Here is a 14,918-nt window from a genome sequence, read left to right on the forward strand (position 1 = left end):
CAGAATAGTATTTTAAAAATGTATAATGAAGAATATTCACCCCATCTCTGCTCCCATTGTCCTGTTTCTATAGCATGTATACCCACACTCACACTTGCACACACACTCACCAACACACACCACAAACTTCTTTATTAAAATTTTTTACTATTTCTATGACTTCTTTAACCAAATACAAGCAGATTCAAACATATAGTGACACAAATGCCTCTTTTATTATTTGAATAGAGTATACTTTCCACATTTCTGAACATTTTTTCTTTTCCTTACTTAACAAATTTTCTGGGAGGTCTTTCTCTATCAGTACAGACAGCTTCCTCAATTCTTCTACAGCTGCATATTTCTCCACTGTATGACTTTATCATAATTTTGTTGTAGAGCAAAGTCTCAAGACTCTATTAAAATAAAATAAAAGGTTTATTGGGGAATAGATACAGTTTGAACCAGGAGACAGAGTTCACAAAGTGAAACTAAGTCCTTCATCTTTCCAGAAAAAAGGTTCAGTTTTTAGACATAAAGACATGACTAACCCTATGAAGGACCCCTAGTGGCATAGTGATTAAGAGCTTGGCTGCTGACCAAACAGTTGGCCGTTCAAATTCACCAGGTGCTCCTTGGAAACCCTATGAGGCAATTCTACTCTGTCCTGTAGGGTCACTATGAGTAGGAACCAATTTGATGGCACCTAACAACAACAACAACAACAATCCTATGAATATTTAAAAAACAGCTCTTCTTATGAGTTTATCTCTTCCCAGACCATCTGTGCAAAAGCTTTTTTTTTTATGAGGATGTTGCATTTTTGTCACATGCTTCCTAGAGCATCCTGAGTACATGCATTTCTTTTTGTCTCTCTCCCCTGCTTAGTCAGAGTGATTTGGTTTTCTGAGAGCAGCTGCAGTTGTGCCTCGCTCCTGCCTGCCCTCTATGAGTCAGTGTAGACTAACCTCATTGCTGTAAGCTGGGCTCAAATGCCTCTTATTTTGCAGGTCTGCTAGCATAACACAAAATGGAGTTTGGTCTGTACCCTAGATAGAAGCTTCTCCTATGCGAAGCACCTAGATTTTGGGTGCTCTTTCATGATTTATTTATTTATTTTGATTTATTTAACTCATCTCTTATCGATGACTAATAAAATTATCTCCAGTTTATTCTATAAAGCAAGGCTGTAATAAAAATGTTATTAAACATATATTATTTACCAATTGTACTGAAATATGGGATGGCTAACATATTGAACTGAACATGTAGGAAATTGAATCACTTTATGGTTTGCTGTATATATTCTTGACAACAAAATAAATAATATTTTTAAAAAATGGTCAGACTGACATGTATCAACATGGAAATTTTAACTAGGCTCAGACAGTGAGAGCTCAGAGGGCACAGTTTGGGGCTTAATCGATTCCCCTGGAATGGACTCTACCACCAGAAATGCCCAGGTAAATATTGCCTACATATCTTCCAGCTTCAGGGATTTCTTTACCCAGATGAACTTCTTAACTGGGTGCTATACTTTCATAGTTCTAATTTTAGCAATTTCCAGAATTCTATTTTCCATCATATCCCCAAATAAACAATGCCCTTGTATTTTCATAATTCTGGACATAGGCTTTCTGTCCACAGCTGAAACTTGTTTATTAATGTATTATATATAATGTGAATAAATAGCAATTATCATTATTCATTTCCCAATTAGTGTTTTTATATAAATCTTGTTTCATAAGAATTTCAAGCAGTCTATTAAAGTCTTTTGAATGGGTAAAAGATAAAGAGACCAAAAAAAAAAAAAAAACCTAGTACATCATCTTCTTTTAACCATGTATATTTTATTTTAACATTGTCTTCGTGATAAAACAAGACACTGATTTATTGAACATTGTGTACTTATTGTTTTTCTCCTTTCATGCACTGTTTGAACGTATTTAAAATTACAATGAATAAGAAACCCCCGGCATATAATACTTCTTTAGAAAAACACAAACATGTATAAATACAGAAATGTACTCAAGACTAATAATTGGCACAGACCCAATATCTCAATTAGTTTCAGTTGCAATTTTAAGTAGTTAATATTAATGAAATTGACATATGCCATTACAGAATTAAAACCATGCCCTTTAAGTTCAGGTAAGCACTTCTGTTTGCAGTCCAGTACCCTGCAATTTTATATGTATGAGCACAACAGCAACAAAGCAATATTATTAGTTTCCATTCATTTAACCTTTAATGAATGCCAAGCACTGCAAAATACATAAATGTGCTTTTGTAAATTTTCACAACGTTCCTAGCAGTTAAAGACCATTATCACATAGATGAGAAAATAGAGACTTAGAAGAATTTAAAATCTTGCACAAGGTTTGCACATCAAAAAAGTGGTGCAAATGGAATTCAGACCTATAATAGATTGGTCTTGCCTAATTGCAAGATATATATCCCTCAAAGACAGATAAATAGGCCTTGTATTTTAGTGGGTTTTTGTATTTTAAAACTAAGATCAGAATTTTAGCTGAAGAATGGGAATGAGGCAAAAATACATTTCCATCTTAACTTTTTTCTTTGTCTGACAGACTTTGAGGCAAGAAAGAAGAGTTTGTGATTTGGTTAAAAAAAACTCGTATTTTAAATTAAAAATGACATTTTATAACTCATTCTAATATCACATTTCTTCATAAACTTTTGCACATTATTTAACTTCGGATTTTAAATATTTGCCTTGGAAGTTGTTTGTGTTTAAATATATCCAAGATAAATGTAAGACACTCTTAATGCCATTTCTTACTTTGCAAGGAAGGGACTTGGTTTTTCTTGCAGCATTCACCAACTATCTAAATCCATGATAAAAGATTGCTTCCAGAATTCTTTTCGTATGATTCAATTAATTGAAGAAGACACTGTCCATCAGTATATTGTTATCAATATGAGTCTCAAAGTGTAAGAGGTAGAGCTTGCATCTGGAGGAGCAAGAGACAGGAGGTGGTGACATTCCTCAATAGGAGGGTCCCCGCAGGGGTCCCTGACTCGGCAGTTAAAAGTTAATAGAAAGTCAACAAAAGAGAAGAGAAAGAGGAAAGGGTCTCTACAGGGGTCCCTGATTGACAGTTAAACATTAACAGGGGAGGTAAGAGAAAAGGGTATAAAGCCCTAAGAAAACGACTGCTTTGGGGCACTCAAACTCTCTATCTGAGTGGCCCACTTGACGCTCCCTGGTCAAGTGTACTATCGTTACTAACCCTGTGCTAGCTAATAAACCTCTGCTTACTTGGCACTATTTGTTTCAGTGTTCGAATTCTTTCCTACACAGAAGACAAGAACTGAGAGCATTCTCTCTGATAACAAAAGTATCAGGGAATCTGTCTAGTTTTGTCACCCACCATGTTAACAATGGAAAACTGTTATTCTATTTGTTTTGCAGCCATATAGCAAGTGCACTCTGAGAGACATCTTAAACTTAGAGTATCAAATTTTACATACTGGCAGTTTGTCCTGAATGCATTGATTCTTTAAAGGTATATTACTTAAAAATAAGACGCATTTTGGGTAGAAGCCCATAGAGTAAGAACGGAAATGGAAATGACATTTTTTTTTAATTAATTTTTATTAAGCTTCAAGTGAACATTTACCATTCCAATCAGTCTGTCACATGTAGGTTTACATACATCTTACTCCCTTTTCCCACTTGCTCTCCCCCTATTGAGTCAACCCTTTCAGTCTCTCGTTTCGTGCCAATTTGCCATTTTCCCTCTCTCTCTATCTTCCCATCCCCCCTCCAGTCAAGAGTTGCCAACACACTCTGCAGTGTCCACGTAATTTAATTGGCTCACTCTTCATCAGCATCTCTCTCCCCCCCTCTGACCAGTCCTTTTCATGCCTGATGAGTTGTCTTCGGGGATGGTTCCTGTCCTGTGCCATCAGAAGTTCTGGGGAGCATTGTCTTTGGGATTTCTCTAGTCGCAGTCATACCATTAGGTATGGTCTTTTTATGAGAATTTGGGGTCTGTGTCCCATTGGTCTCTTGCTCCCTCAGGAGTTGTCTGTTGTGCTCCCTAACAGGGCAGACATCGGTTGTAGCCGGGCACCAACCAGTTCTTCTGGTCTCAGGATAAGGTAGGTCTCTGGTCCATGTGCCCCTTTCTGTCTCTTGGGTTCTTAGTTGTCGTGTGACCTTGGTGTTCTTCCTTTGCCTTTGCTCCAGGTGGGTTGAGACCAATTGATGTATCTTAGATGGCCGCTTGTTGGCTTTTAGGACCCCAGGCGCCACAATTCAAAGTGGGATGCAGAATGTTTTCACAATAGAATTATTTTGCCCGTTGACTTAGAAGTCCCCTCAAACCATGTTCCCCAGACCCCAGCCCCTGCTCCGCTGACCTTTGAAGCTTTAATTTTATCCCGGAAATCTCTTTGCTTTTAGTCCAGTCCAATTAGACTGACCTTCCTTGTATTGAGTGTTGTCTTTCCCTTCATCCAAAGCAGTTCTTATCTACTGATTGATCAATATAAAACCCTCTCCCTCCCTCCCTCCCTCCCCCCTTTGTAACCACAAAAGTATGTGTTCTTCTCCGTTTTTTCTATTTCTCAAGATCTTATAATAGTGGTCTTATACAATATTTCTCCTTTTGCAACTGACTCATTTAGCTCAGCCTAATGCCTTCCAGATTCCTCCATGTTATGAAATGTTTCACAGATTCGTCACTGTTCTTTATCGATGCGTAGTATTCCATTGTGTGGATATACCACAATTTATTTACCCATTCATCTGTTGACGGACATCTTGGTTGCTTCCAGCTTTTTGCTATTGTAAACAGAGCTACAATAAACATGGGTGTGCATATATCTGTTTGTGTGAAGGCTTTTGTATCTCTAGGTTATATTCCGAGGAGTGGGATTTCTGGGTTGTATGGTAGTTCTATTTCTAACTGTTTAAGATAACACCAGATGGATTTCCAAAGTGGTTGTACCGTTTTACAATCCCACCAGCAGTGTATGAGAGTTCCAAACTCTCCGCAGCCTCTCCAACATTTATTATTTTGTGTTTTTTGGATTAATGCCAGTCTAGTTGGTGTGAGATGGAATCTCATCGTAGTTTTAATTTGCATTTCTCTAATGGCTAATGATCGGGAGCATTTTCTCATGTATCTGTTGGCTGCCTGAATATCTTCTTTAGTGAAATGTGTGTTCATATCCTTTGCCCACTTCTTGATTGGGTTGTTTGTCTTTTTGTGGTTGAGTTTTGACAGAATCATGTAGATTTTAGAGATCAGGCACTGGTCGGAGATGTCATAGCTGAATATTCTTTCCCAGTCTGTAGGTGGTCTTTTTACTCTTTTGGTGAAGTCTTTAGATGAGCATAGGCGTTTGATTTTTAGGAGCTCCCAGTTATCAGGTTTCTCTTCATCATTTTTGGTAATGTTTTGTATTCTGTTTAGGCCCTGTATTAGGGCTCCTAGGGTTGTCCCTATTTTTTCTTCCATGATCTTTATCGTTTTAGTCTTTCTTTTTGGGTCTTTGATCCACTTGGAGTTACTTTTTGTGCATGGTGTGAGGTATGGGTCCTGTTTCATTCTTTTGCAAATGGATATCCAGTTATGCCAGCACCATTTGTTAAAAAGACTATCTTTTCCCCAATTAACTGACACTGGTCCTTTGTCAAATATCAGCTGCTCATACATGGATGGATTTATGTCTGGGTTCTCAATTCTGTTCCATTGGTCTATGTGCCTGTTGTTGTACCAGTACCAGGCTGTTTTGACTACTGTAGCTGTATAATAGGTTCTGAAATCAGGTAAAGTGAGGCCTCCCACTTTCTTCTTCTTTTTCAGTAGTGCTTTGCTTATCCGGGGCTTCTTTCCCTTCCATATGAAATTGGTGATTTGTTTCTCTATCCCCTTAAAATATGACATTGGAATTTGGATCGGAAGTGCGTTATACGTATAGATGGCTTTTGGAAGAATAGACATTTTTACTATGTTAAGTCTTCCTATCCATGAGCAGGGTATGTTTTTCCACTTAAGTATGTCCTTTTGAATTTCTTGTAGCAGAGTTTTATAGTTTTCTTTGTATAGGTCTTTTACATCCTTGGTAAGATTTATTCCTAAGTATTTTATCTTCTTGGGGGCTACTGTGAATGGTATTGATTTGGTTATTTCCTCTTCGGTGTTCTTTTTGTTGATGTAGAGGAATCCAGGTGATTTTTGTATGTTTATTTTATAACCTGAGACTCTGCCAAACTCTTCTATTAGTTTCAGTAGTTTTCTGGAGGATTCCTTAGGGTTTTCCATGTATACGATCATGTCATCTGCAAATAGTGATAACTTTACTTCCTCCTTGCCAATCTGGATACCCTTTATTTCTTTGTCTAGCCTAATTGCCCTGGCTAGGACTTCAAGTACGATGTTGAATAAGAGTGGTGATAAAGGGCATCCTTGTCTGGTTCCCGTTCTCAAGGGAAATGCTTTCAGGTTCTCTCCATTTAGAGTGATATTGGCTGTTGGCTTTGCATAGATGTCCTTTATTATGTTGAGGAATTTTCCTTCAATTCCTATTTTGGTAAGAGTTTTTATCATAAATGGGTGTTGAACTTTGTCAAATGCCTTTTCTGCATCTATTGATAAGATCGTGTGGTTTTTATCTTTTGTTTTATTTATGTGATGGATTACATTAACGGTTTTTCTGATATTAAACCAGCCTTGCATACCTGGTATAAATCCCACTTGATCATGGTGAATTATTTTTTTGATGTGTTGTTGGATTCTATTAGCTAGAATTTTGTTGAGGATTTTTGCATCTATGTTCATGAGGGATATAGGTCTAAAATTTTCTTTTTTTGTTATGTCTTTACCAGGTTTTGGTATCAGGGAGATGGTAGCTTCATAGAATGAGTTGGGTAGTATTCCGTCTTTTTCTATGCTTTGAAATACCTTCAGTAGTAGTGGTGTTAGGTCTTCTCTGAAGGTTTGGTAGAACTGTGCAGTGAAGCCGTCTGGGCCAGGACTTTTTTTTGTTGGGAGTTTTTTGATTACTGTTTCAATCTCTTTTTTTGTTATGGGTCTATTTAGTTGTTCTACTTCTGAATGTGTTAGTTTAGGTAGGTAGTAATTTTCCAAGAATTTATCCATTTGTTCTAGGTTTTCAAATTTGTTAGAGTACAATTTTTCGTAGTAATCTGAAATGATTCTTTTAATTTCATTTGGCTCTATTGTGATGTGGTCCTTCTCGTTTCTTATTCGGGTTATTTGTTTCCTTTCCTGTTTTTCTTTAGTCAGTCTAGCCAATGGTTTATCAATTTTGTTAATTTTTTCAAAGAAGCAGCTTTTGGCTTTGTTAATTCTTTCAATTGTTTTTCTGTTCTCTAATTCATTTAGTTCAGCTCTAATTTTAATTATTTGTTTTCTTCTGGTGCCTGATGGGTTCTTTTGTTGCTCACTTTCTATTTGTTCAAGTTGTCGGGACAGTTCTCTGATTTTGGCTCTTTCTTCTTTTTGTATATGTGCATTTATCGATATAAATTGGCCTCTGAGCACTGCTTTTGCTGTGTCCCAGAGGTTTTGACAGGAAGTATTTTCATTCTCGTTGCTTTCTAAGAATTTCCTTATTCCCTCCTTGATGTCTTCTATAACGCAGTCTTTTTTCAGGAGGGTATTGTTCATTTTCCAAGTATTTGATTTCTTTTCCCTAGTTTTTCTGTTATTGATTTCTAGCTTCATTGCCTTGTGGTCTGAGAAGATGCTTTGTAATATTTCGATGTTTTGGATTCTGCAAAGATTTGTTTTGTGTCCTAATATGTGGTCTATTCTAGAGAATGTTCCATGTGCACTAGAAAAGAAAAGTATATTTTGCAGCAGTTGGGTGGAGAGTTCTGTATAAGTCAATGAGGTCAAATTGGTTGATTGTTGTAAGTAGGTCTTCCGTGTCTCTGTTGAGCTTCTTACTGGATGTCCTGTCCTTCTCCGAAAGTGGTGTGTTGAAGTCTCCTACTATAAATGTGGAGGTGTCTATCTCACTTTTCAATTCTGTTAAAATTTGATTTATGTATCTTGCAGCCCTGTCATTGGGTGTGTAAATATTTAATATGGTTATGTCTCCCTGATCAATTGTCCCTTTTATCATTATATAGTGTCCTTCTTTATCCTTTGTGTTGGATTTAAGTCTAAAGTCTATTTTGTCAGAAATTAATATTGCTACTCCTCTTCTTTTTTGCTTAATATTTGCTTGATATATTTTTTTCCATCCTTTGAGTTTTAATTTGTTTGTGTCTCTAAGTCTAAGGTGTGTCTCTTGTAGGCAGCATATAGATGGATCGTGTTTCTTTATCCAGTCCATGACTCTCTGTCTCTTTATTGGTGCATTTAGTCCATTTACATTCAGTGTAATTATAGATAAATAAGTTTTTAGTGCTGTCATTTTGATGCCTTTTCAATTGTGTTGTTGGCCATTTCATTTTTCCACATACTTTTTTGTGCTGAGACTTTTTCTTAGTAGATTGTGAGATCCTCATTTTCATAATGTTTAACTTTATGTTTGTTGAGTCGTTACGTTTTTCTTGGCTTTTTTCTTGAGTTATGGAATTGATATTCCTTTTTGTGGTTACCTTATTATTTACCCCTATTTTTCTAAGTAAAAACCTAATTTGTATCCTTCTATATCGCCTTGTATCACTCTCCATCTGGCAGTTCAATGCCTCCTATATTTAGTCCCTCTTTTTGATTATTGTGATCGTTTATCTATTGATTTCCATGTTTTCCTGTTATGTGTATTATTTTGTTTATTTGTTTATTTTTTAGAAATAATCTTAATTTGTTTGTTTTTGTGCTTTCCCTATTTGAGTTGCGTTGATATCAGGACGTTCTGTTTTGTGACCTTGTATTGTGCTGGTACCTGATATTATTGGTCATCAGGCCGAACAATCTCCTTTAGCATTTTTGCAGTCTTGGCTTAGTTTTTGCAAATTCTCTAAACTTGTGTTTATCTGTAAATATCTTAATTTCTCCTTCATATTTCAGAGAGAGTTTTGCTGGATATATGATCCTTGGTTGGCAGTTTTTCTCCTTCAGTGCTCTGTATACGTCGTCCCATTCCCTTCTTGCCTGCATGGTTTCTGCTGAGTAGTCTGAACTTATTCTTATTGATTCTCCCTTGAAGGAAATCTTTCTTTTCTCCCTGGCTGCTTTTAAAATTTTCTGTTTATCTTTGGTTTTGGCAAGTTTGATGATAATATGTCTTGGTGTTTTTCTTTTTGGATCAATCTTAAATGGGGTTCGATGAGCATCTTGGATAGATATCCTTTCATCTTTCTTGATGTCAGGGAAGTTTTGTGTCAGGAGTTCTTCAACTATTTTCTCTGTGTTTTCTGTCCCCCCTCCCTGTTCTGGGACTCCAAACACTCGCAAGTTATCCTTCTTGATAGAGTCCCACGTGATTCTTAGGGTTTCTTCATTTTTTTTAATTCTTTTATCTGATTTTTTTCAGCTATGTTGGTGTTGATTCCCTGGTCCTCCAGATGTCCCAGTCTGCATTCTAATTGCTCGAGTCTGCTCCTCTGACTTCCTATTGCGTTGTCTAATTCTGTAATTTTATTGTTAATCTTTTGGATTTCTGAATGCTGTCTCTCTATGGATTCTTGCAACTTATTAATTTTTCCATTATGTTCTTGAATAATCTTTTTGAGTTCTTCAAAAGTTTTATCAGTGTGTTCCTTGGCTTTTTCTGCAGTTATCCTAATTTCATTTGTGATATCTTTAAGCATTCTGTAAATTAGTTTTTTATATTCTGTATCTGATAATTCCAGGATAGTATCTTCATTTGGGAAAGATTTTGATTCTTTTGTTTGGGGGTTTGAAGAAGCTGTCATGGTCTGTTTCTTTATGTGGTTTGATATGGACTGCTGTCTCCGAGCCATCACTGGGAAACTAAGTTTTCCAGGTCATCAGCTCAAAAAAAATGCAGTCAGATCCCTATCTGAATTCTCCCTCTGGCTCAGGGTATTCGGATGTTAATGGAGCCGCCTGGGGAGGGTGGGGGAGGGATCAGAGAGCTAGGAGTGTAGCACCACAGAATATAGAGCTGATCCCCGCGTTCACGCTCCGCCCCTGTCCACCAAAATCCCAGCGGGATGGCTCCCCGGCTGGGACACTACTCTCCCCGCTCCGAGACCTGTCACTTCCTCCCAGGGACTTCTCCCTCCGGTGCGCCGCGCTGTTGGCGCGAACCGGGTGGGCGTCGCCCGCACGACCAGGTGGGCCCGCCCCCTGGGTCAATTCAGGGGAATATAACTGATCCCCGTGCTCACACCCCGCCTGGTCTCGCCAATATCCCAGCGGGACGGCGCCCCATCTGGGACACTGCTCTCCCCGCTCCGAGACCGGTCACTTCCTCCCGGGGATTTCTCCCTCCGGTGCGCCACGCCGCAGGCGCAAACTGGGTGGGCGTCCCCCACACGAACGTCTGTGCCCCCCTTGGGGTCGCTTTAGGGAAATATAGCTGATCCCCATGCTCACGCCACGCCCGCTTCCCACCAAACTCCCGGCGGGATAGCTCCCCGTCTGGGACGCTGCTCTCCCCGCTCCAAGATCAGTCACTGCCTCCCGGGTGCTTCTCCCACCGGCTGCACTGCTACGCAGCCCACGCCAACCAGCTAGACTCCCTCCAGGGACGGGTTCGGGGGGGTAGGGCTGGGCCCCTTGTCTGTGCCGTCTGCCCCCCGGGCTCTGCCCCAGCTCGGGCTCCGAAGGTCACCTGCCTGGTACGCTGGCTCCTAGTTCTGAAAACGATCGCTCTCTGCCCGTATTTGTTCGTTCTCCGTCTCTAAGTCTGTGTTTGTTGTTCAGAGTTCGTAGATTGTTATGTATGTGATTGATTCACTTGTTTTTCTGAGTCTTTGCTGCAAGAGGGATGCGCGGTAGCGTCCACCTAGTCTGCCATCTTGAACTGCTGACCGGAAATGACATTTTTAAAACCATTCTTTCTATTTTGTATAAAATAATCACAACAAATATTTTTGTTTTGTTTTCCTCATATCAGAGATAAGAAAGGCCTAGAGACATGAAGCAAATCTTTTGGGATAAAACAACTAGTAAATGACAGTGCCCAGATTTGATTCCCAGGTCCATATGTGTCTAGAGCAATATTCTCGTTTACTGCTTACAGTGGGTGATTCAGCCTTGGACTAGCTTTATGAATTCTTTAGACGTTATGTTCTTCAGCTACTAGGTTTGTTCTAAAATCTCATGACTTAAAACATAGTCTATTGAACTTTTATGTTTTCATGATGGAAATGATCTTTGGTAGAGTGCACATCAGAAAAAAACTATGAAACTCCTATAGAGATGATTGAGGTGCACCTCATAACTACTCTGCATGTGTTTTGAAAACCACAGATGATCCTGGCATTACTCATTATGAGAAACTACATGATGCCCCCCTCCCAATAGCTATCATTCAGAATTGTTTAAAAAGTTCATCAAAGGTCAGACATGCACTAGCTGAAATTCTTACCCGTGGGGAGTCACTTAGCCACAGTTGAAGAAGCATAAAATTGTGTGAATCTGTGCCCAGACCTATAGCACTGAATCAGATTAAGATATAAATTCTTAACTTGGCATTTTATTGTCTTATAAAATGAACTTTGAATTTTATAGATTTTTTTAAGAGAGGCTATTGACTTCCTATCAGAACTAAAAAACTTGAAATTATGCCACATGCCAGCCTCTATTTTACAATTTTAGATGAAGTTAAAGGAAATGTTAGAATAGATGGAGGTAGAATAATCTTTGCTCTTCATTTGGATTTTCTTTTTTTTCACTCAGACCCACACCTTATGAAATGGAAGAAGGGCTGAAAATAGCCTGCTTTTTTTGTATCCTTAACACAAAGATTAAAAAAAAAAAAAATGCAAATATACATGTAACTTTTTTTTTTCCAATTCCTTCATGGCTACATCGGTCTTTATGTTCTTGGAATGATCAGGTATCTTTTTCTTTTTTAACTGAGTAGGGGGTGGCAGGAGGAGATGTACTTGTCTTATTAACCCCAGTAACCTCCAGGTGTTTGGGAGACATTGATTATATTTGTATAAAGAATGGATGAGTAGTCAAAAATTCAAGTTTACCTTAAGTACCTAGATTTTACAAAGATGATTCTCTACCACGACCTGCATTATACACAAAAGTATATTTAGTCTAATCAATAACAAGAAAAGTTAGTGAGAATTGTGCTATATATTTCTGAAATTCTTTTCATCTTTTTTTTTCCTACAGGCCACATTGCTTTGCAAATGAGACATATAACTTATACTAAGGCTAATAATAGTTTGGGATATTTTATTTTGGAAATAAAAAACTTGTCATTAGTTTTTATGATTTTTTTTTATGATTTTCAGCCAAGTTACGCAAGCAATCGGATTTGAGCAATTTACTTTCTGTGGTTTAAACTTCATAAATTGCCACTTGACTAATTATTTGCTATATGATTTATCAAGTATGATAGTGATCTGCATACCCATTAAGAAACTGTGTTATTTTTAGTTTAACACTGTTAAATTTTAGATCCTCCAAACTGTTCTCCTGTATTCAAAGTTGACTCAGAACTCAAACAATTGGACCCACTGAATCAAGATTGTTCCAAATTGTTCAAAAGCATTTCTTCATAATATTAATTTGCTTCTGAAAATACTTTCAATGCTATCACAAAACCTGTTATGACATTCCTAATTGAAAGTCTGCAAGTGAATACCATCAGAGTATCACAAAGCTGTGCCACAGAGTGGGAATGTTCTGGGTTAAAAGACAAAAGAACAATATTTTATCTCAGACTTCTCCAAGAAGCCTTAAATCTGAAGTATGTTTGCAAAAGTCAACAGTCTATGAATCTGTAAATTTATGTTCATAATTTTGATAATATATAAACTTTTTAATAAAAATAACCTATAGATTTCAATAAATTTTCAAATGGGACCGTTATCACATAAATACTACACTAACTTTTAGGACAGATGTCTCACATCTATCAGTCCTAACTTCTTTTTTTCATGACTTTAGACTAAATGAACCCAAAGACATTCTAAGTTTAATTAAATGTTCCTCTAAGAATGAAACTTATGATACTAAATCTCAGATAGAAGATTTCTTTTCATTGTACTGGATAACATCGTGTAGTTTTCCCAACACTGAAGTATTGGTTACTTAGTTTCTTCTTCATAACTGTCTTCACTTCCTTGTTTCTCAAAGTATAGATAAGTGGATTCAGAAAGGGGGTGAAAATGGTATAGAAAACAGAGAGAACTTGGTCCACCAGGAAATTTGCGAAAGGCCACACATAGATGAAAATGCAAGGCCCAAAGAACATGAATACAACTATGAAGTGTGCCGTGCAGGTGGAAAGAGCCTTGGATGATCCTTTGGAAGAGTGGCTCTTGATAGTGACAAGAACAATGATGTAGGAGGTAAGCAAAAGCAGAAAACTTATAAGAGCAATCACACCACTAGTTGAAATCATGAAGATCCCAAGAACGTAAATATCTACACAAGCCAGCTGGATGACCAAAGGAAGGTCACAGAAGAAACTGTCTACAACATTAGGGCCACAGAAGGGCAAGTAAAGGGTAAAAGCTAACTGGCTCATTGTATGTAGGAATCCCACTGTCCAAGAAGTCACCACAAGCCCAACACACACTTTTTGGCTCATAATTGCTGAATAATGAAGAGGTTTGCATATGGCAATGTATCTGTCAAAGGACATGGAGATAAGCAGCACAATCTCAGTTCCAGTAAAGAGGTGTAAAAAGAAGATCTGTGAAATGCAACCCTCAAAGGAGATGGTCTTGAGTTGAGTAAAGAAGTCCATGATCATCTCTGGAGTGGCAAAGGAGGACAGGCACATGTCAATGAGAGACCAAGTTGCTCAGCAGGAAGTACATGGGGGAGTGGAGGTGTGGCGTGGACATGACCGTGAGCAAAATCAGACTGTTGCCCAACATGGTCATTAAATAGAAAATGGAAAACATCACAAAGAGGAAAATCTGGAGCTCAGAGGAATCAGTAAGTCCAAGTAACACGAATTCAGACACTCTGGAATAGTTGAACCCCTCCATTGATCTGCAGACTCTGCTCTCTAATCTTGAAAGGAATGAAGTAACAGAGCTGGAAAAATATAATACTTTTGCAAATAAATGTGAAGAAATAATGATGTTGCTTAATAATTCATTAGAATATTGTACCTGGAAATTGACTTTTAACTCTCTCAGAAATTTGGAAATTTTTCTTTTTGGATCCACATAACAACTGCTATCATATATCTCTTCAAATGCACAATGTCTTGGTTTTGACCAGCAGCATCAGTGCATGTTGGGCTATAAGCATTACACACCCACACAGGAATATTCTGCTTCTGAATACTGACTAAAAAACAGCAACAACAACAACAAATAAAACCTGTTGTCACTGAATTGGAATCAACTCATATCAACCCTATAGGTCAGAGTAGAACTGCTCCATAGGGTTTCCAGGAGCTTCTTGTGGATTCAAACTGCTGACCTTTTAGTTGGCAGTCAAAGTCTTAACCACTACACCACCAGGGTTTCCAAATACTGACTAAGCAGTTACATAATCCATATTTATAGAGGAAGATTACATTAAGTTTATGTGCTCTACTTAACAATGCCAGTAAATAAAAATTAAAGAGAGTTGAAAACACAATGGTTTTTGTTACACACCCCAAAAAATGCAATTGTATTGAGCCAATTATAATTGAACACTGCATTTAATTAATGCTTTAATACGGTGATTTCAGAAGACCCACTTAGTATCCTATCTTATAAGGGTGATCAATTTCTTAACTCTATAAAACTATTAAGGACCAAAAGGTGTACATGTAAAATGAAAGTTAGCCTCAACTTTTGTTATTCTATGATCTCATAGAAGCATTTT

At 37.7% G+C, this 14,918-nt stretch overlaps 1 pseudogene; it reads right to left on the reverse strand.

Annotated features, from left to right (window-relative positions):
* Positions 1-13,122: 13,122 nt before the first annotated feature.
* On the reverse strand, positions 13,123-14,083 carry LOC126084465 (olfactory receptor 4K2-like; annotated as a pseudogene).
* Between the last annotated feature and the right edge of the window lie 835 nt (positions 14,084-14,918).

Source organism: Elephas maximus, chromosome 10 (assembly GCF_024166365.1).
Source record: "Elephas maximus indicus isolate mEleMax1 chromosome 10, mEleMax1 primary haplotype, whole genome shotgun sequence".
Lineage (NCBI taxonomy): Eukaryota > Metazoa > Chordata > Mammalia > Proboscidea > Elephantidae > Elephas > Elephas maximus.